Source organism: Hyla sarda, chromosome 7, assembly GCF_029499605.1.
Source record: "Hyla sarda isolate aHylSar1 chromosome 7, aHylSar1.hap1, whole genome shotgun sequence".
NCBI lineage: Eukaryota > Metazoa > Chordata > Amphibia > Anura > Hylidae > Hyla > Hyla sarda.
Window position 1 is genome coordinate 105,171,952 of NC_079195.1, and position 6,000 is coordinate 105,177,951.

Genomic DNA, 6,000 nt, shown 5'->3' on the forward strand with positions numbered 1-6,000 from the left:
CAGATACAACCAGATACAGGCTACCAACAGATACCACCAGATACAGGCTACCAACAGATACAGACTACTAACAGATACCACCAGATACAGGCTACCAACAGATACCACCAGATACAGGCTACCAACAGATACCACCAGATACAGGCTACCAACAGATACCATTAGATACAGGCTACCAACAGATACCATCAGATACAGGCTGCAAACAGATACCATCAGATACAGGCTACCAACAAATACAACCAGATACAGGCTGCCAACAGATACCATCAGATACAGGCTACGAACAGATACAACCAGATACAGGCTACCAACAGATAACACCAGATACAGGATACCAACAGATACAGGCTGGCAACAGATAACACCAGATACAGTCTACCAACAGATACCACCAGATACAGACTACCAACAGATACAGGCTACCAACAGATACAACCAGATACAGGCTACCAACAGTTACCACCAGATACAGGCTACCAACAAATACAGACTACCAACAGAATACAACAGATACAGACTACCAACAGATACCACCAGATACAGGCTACCAACAGATACCATTAGATACAGGCTACCAACAGATACCATCAGATACAGGCTACCAACAGATACAACCAGATACAGGCTGCCAACAGATACCATCAGATACAGGATACCAACAGATACCACCAGATACAGGCTGGCAACAAATAACACCAGATACAGGCTACCAACAGATACCACCAGATACAGGCTGCCAACAGATACCATCAGATACAGGCTGGCAACAGATAACACCAGATACAGGCTACCAACAGATAACCTCAGATACAGGCTACCAACAAATACAACCAGATACAGTCTACCAGCAGATAACAGTAGATACAGGCTACCAACAGATACCATCAGATACAGGCTACCAACAGATAACCTCAGACACAGGCTACCAACAGATACCATCAGATACAGGCTACCAACAGATAACCTCAGATACAGGCTACCAACAGATACCATCAGATACAGGCTACCAACAGATACCACCAGATACAGGCTACCAACAGATACCACCAGATACAGGCTACCAACAGATACCATCAGATACAGGCTACCAGGAAATACAGACTACTAGCAAGTACAGGACACCAACAGATATAGGCTGCCTCCACACGTCATTTTCACTGTACGGTATACTACGGTTTTAAGTCCGGTCAGGAAACCGGATACATATCAAAAATGAGCTGACCGGAGTTACTGTTTGACTCTGGTCGGCTCATTAAAGTAAATGGATTTAAGCGCTGGTCCGGCTGGGGTACGGAAGCGCACGGTTTTCCCCTCCCCCAGCCGGATCTGGCACCCGTACAGTGAAAACGAAGTGTGAATGCAGCCATAGGCTGTTTTAGAACAGTTTGGAATCGACTTAAAAATTACAGGATATTAATGATATAGAGCAGTGTTCTATAGAACCACAATATTAGAGAATATTAGAGTTTATAAAGATAACCCTACATTTTAAAATACTTTCCTTGCCCCTTTTTGTCCCTTTCATTGCTACTATTTTTCTTCTACTGTTCCCTTTCCTACACCAAGTGAACACATGATCTCCTTTTTCTTCATGCTCCTGAATTGTGTGCCTATTATCTGCTTATAGGTTATATGTGTATTGCGACCTGCATGCCGGGCTGTTTTATTCCGCTGCATACTTTGCTTTCTTTGACTATGGTATCATGCAGCTCACTTGTATCTGTTATCTAAATGTTAAAAAAAAATCAATAAAATGAGATTTGAAAAAATAAAATACTTCAGTAAGATAGGGACCATGTCTATGACACCTTGTACTTTTGCAACCTTGCCGTGCCAGTCAGAGTATCGGGAACAGCGGAACGCAACGTGCGGGCCTTTTTCCCCAAGGCCAGTGCTTCCGTGCCAGCTCCGTCTACAAGCTATCGGGACCTCACAGGAACAGGGCGGTGAGTGGTGCTGTGCACCAACAATATACAAGACTATTTTACCATTTTGGAAAACGTTTCTCATACATGCATAAAAGATACAGAAACTACAACTGTATCACCAACGAGTGTCTAAGGAACTTTGTTGCTTTATACTAACTTTATACTTTGTTGCATTATGCCAAAAGGAACTTTAGTATACTAACTGTATATCGATACACTATTGTACTAAGAAGATACCAGTACCAGTTGGCAGTTTTGGCCTATTCTTTTAATTGTTATCTCAATATTTTACATTATTTTATAATAAATAGCCTATACTGCCCCGAGCAAGGGCCCTGCAGAGGGTGCAGCAAGCTAATAACCAATATTTTTATAAATGAAAACTAATCAATATATACAGACCAAATCCTATTGTATTATTATTATTATTTTTACATTTTCACATATACATATTGTATATATATATATATATATATATATATATATATACACACATTTCTTTAAATATTCATTTTTTATATACAAGCTTTTAAAAATATACTATAATCAAGTCCAGCCTTGAGGAATACGTAGTCTATATACACATGATTGTGTATATACCTACCTATATTATTGTTTAGGTTGTACGGAATACACAACCTCCGCGTTAGTACTCGCCTGGCACCCATAAGTCATTATTTTGGTTTTAGAGCTACCCAATTCTTTATTTTTCATACAATATATTATATTGGTTTTTATAGCCAATGATCTATTTTACAATATATTATATTGGTTGTTATGGCCAATGATTTATTATACAATTTATTATATTGGTTGTTATGGCCAATGATTTATTATACAATTTATTATATTGGTTGTTATGGCCAATGATCTATTATACAATATATTATATTGGTTGTTATGGCCAATGATCTATTATACAATATATTATATTGGCTTTTATAGCCAATGATCTATTATACAATATATTATATTGGTTGTTATGGCCAATGATCTATTATTATACAATATATTATATTGGTTATTATGGCCAATGATCTATTATACAATATATTACATTGGTTGTTATGGCCAATGATCTATTATTATACAATATATTATATTGGTTGTTATGGCCAATGATCTATTATACAATATATTATATTGGTTGTTATGGCCAATGATCTATTATACAATATATTATATTGGTTTTTATAGCCAATGATCTATTATACAATATATTACATTGGTTGCTATGGTCAATGATCTATTATACAATATATTAAATTGGTTGCTATGGTCAATGATCTATTATAAAATATATTATATTGTTTTTTATAGCCAATTATCTATTATACAATATATTATATTGGTTGTTATGGCCAATGATCTATTATACAATATATTATATTGGTTATTATGGCCAATGATCTATTATACAATATATTATATTGGTTGTTATGGCCAATGATCTATTATTATACAATATATTATATTGGTTGTTATGGCCAATGATCTATTATATAGTATATTATATTTGTTTTTATAGCCAATAATCTATTATACAATATATTACATTGGTTGCTATGGTAATGATCTATTATAAAATATATTATATTAGTTTTTATAGAAAATTATCTATTATTATACAATATATAATATTGGTTGTTATGGCCAATGATCTATTATACAATATATTATATTGGTTGTTATGGCCAATGATCTTTATATAATATATTATATTGGTTTTTATAGCCAATGATCTATTATACAATATATTATATTGGTTGTTATGGCCAATGATCTATTATACAATATATTACATTGGTTGCTATGGTCAATGATCTATTATAAAATATATTATATTGTTTTTTATAGCCAATGATCTATTATACTATATATTATATTGGTTGTTATGGCCAATGATCTATTATACAATATATTATATTGGTTGTTATGGCCAATGATCTATTATACAATATATTATATTGGTTGTTATGGCCAATTATCTATTATACAATATATTATTTTGGTTGTTATGGCCAATGATCTATTATACAATATATTATATTGGTTGTTATGGCCAATGATCTATTATACAATATATTATATTGGTTGTTATGGCCAATTATCTATTATACAATATATTATATTGGTTGTTATGGCCAATGATCTATTATACAATATATTATATTGGTTGCTATGGTCAATGATCTATTATAAAATATATTATATTGGTTTGTATGCCCATTGATCTATTATTATACAATATATTATATTGGTTGTTATAGCCAATTATCTATTATACAATATATTATTTTGGTTGTTATGGCCACTTATCTATTATACAATATATTATATTGGTTGTTAAGGCCAATGATCCATTATACAATGTATTATTTAAAATAATATATTGTATAATAGATCATTGGCCATAACAACCAAAATAATTTATTTTGGTTGTTATGGCCAATGATCTATTATACAATATATTATATTGGTTGTTGTTGCCAATGATAATGGATTTTCTCGGCACAAGTATAATGTCCTTCTTCACAATCCCTCATCCAACCTTGACATAATCTTGTATTAAAACACTAACAAAAAAAAAATAGCTCCAATCCGACATATAATCTTCACATACAAAACAGATATGAAGAATATAGAAGCTCTGCGGGAGTAACCTGACGTCCATGCTCCTACGTGATATGTGACAGGCCCTGCTACACCGTATAGCAGTGTTTTTGAACCAGGGTGCCTCCAGCTGTTGCAAAACTACAACTCCCAGCATGCCCGGACAGCCTTTGGCTGTCCGGGCATGCTGGGACTTGTAGTTTTGCAACAGTGCGAGGCACCCTGGTTGGTAAACACTGCCCTATAGCCCCGGATCTATGCACGGATGCTCCTCACCTCTCTCAGCAAGATGCAAGACGTCCTGTGTGAGGTGGTTTTTTGCGCCCCCGTAGATCCATGCGTCCGCTCCTCCCCCAGCTCTCCGAAGATTTCCGACGCTAGAGCTGGGGGAGGGCAGAGCAAGGGGAGGGAGGAGGTTCACGCCCCCTCCCTCATCTCCACTCCCTGAGCTCGGCTGGACACAGATCTCTACCGCACGCCCCCTCCCTGAGGACATAGATCTCCACGGCAGGTCCCCTCCCTCATCTCCCCTCCCTGAGGACATAGATCTCCACGGCAGGTCCCCTCCCTCATCTCCCCTCCCTGAGGACGTAGGGCAGGGCTCCCAATGAACTATATGTGTAAAGGGGGACATACTGTACGGGCTAAAGGGGGACATACTGTATGGGCTAAATGGGGACATACTGTACGGGCTAGAGGGGGACATAGCGTACGGGCTAGAGGGGGACATACTGTACAGGCTAGAGGGGGACATACTGTACGGGCTAAAGGGGGACATAGTGTACGGGCTAGAGGGGGACATACTGTATAGGCTAAAGGGGGACATACTGTACGGGCTAAAGGGGGACATACTGTACGGGCTAAAGGGGGACATAGTGTACGGGCTAAAGGGGGACATACTGTACGGGCTAAAGGGGTACAGTGTATGGGCTAAAGGGGGACATACTGTACGGGCTAAAGGGGGACATACTGTACGGGCTAAAGGGGGACATAGTGTACGGGCTAAAGGGGGACATACTGTACGGGCTAAAGGGGGACATACTGCATGGGCTAAAGGGGGACATACTGTACGGGCTAAAGCTCCCAATGAGCTCTATGTGTAAAGGGGGACATACTGTACGGGCTAAAGGGGGACATACTGCACGGGCTAAAGGGGGACATGCTGCACGGGCTAAAGGGGCAAATACTGCACGGGCTAAAGGGGGACATACTGTACGGGCTAAAGGTGGACATACTGTACGGGCTAAAGGGGGACATAGTGTACGGGCTAGAGGGGGACATACTGTATGGGCTAAAGGGGGACATACTGTACGGGCTAAAGGGGGACATACTGTTCAGGCTAGAGGGGGACATACTGTACGGGCTAAAGGGGGACATAGTGTACGGGCTAGAGGGGGACATACTGTACGGGCTAAAGGGGGACATACTGTACGGGCTAAAGGGGGACATACTGTAC

At 38.5% G+C, this 6,000-nt stretch overlaps 1 protein-coding gene across 2 annotated transcripts in view; it reads right to left on the reverse strand.

The window, feature by feature from the left end:
- Positions 1-4,975, reverse strand: part of RUFY2 (RUN and FYVE domain containing 2) — a 56,176-nt gene extending 51,201 nt beyond the window's left edge. For both annotated transcript variants that reach the window (XM_056530294.1, XM_056530293.1), the window contains exon 1: positions 4,821-4,975. The gene's annotated coding sequence lies outside the window, so the exon portion shown is untranslated. The remainder of the gene's footprint in view (positions 1-4,820) is intronic.
- Between the last annotated feature and the right edge of the window lie 1,025 nt (positions 4,976-6,000).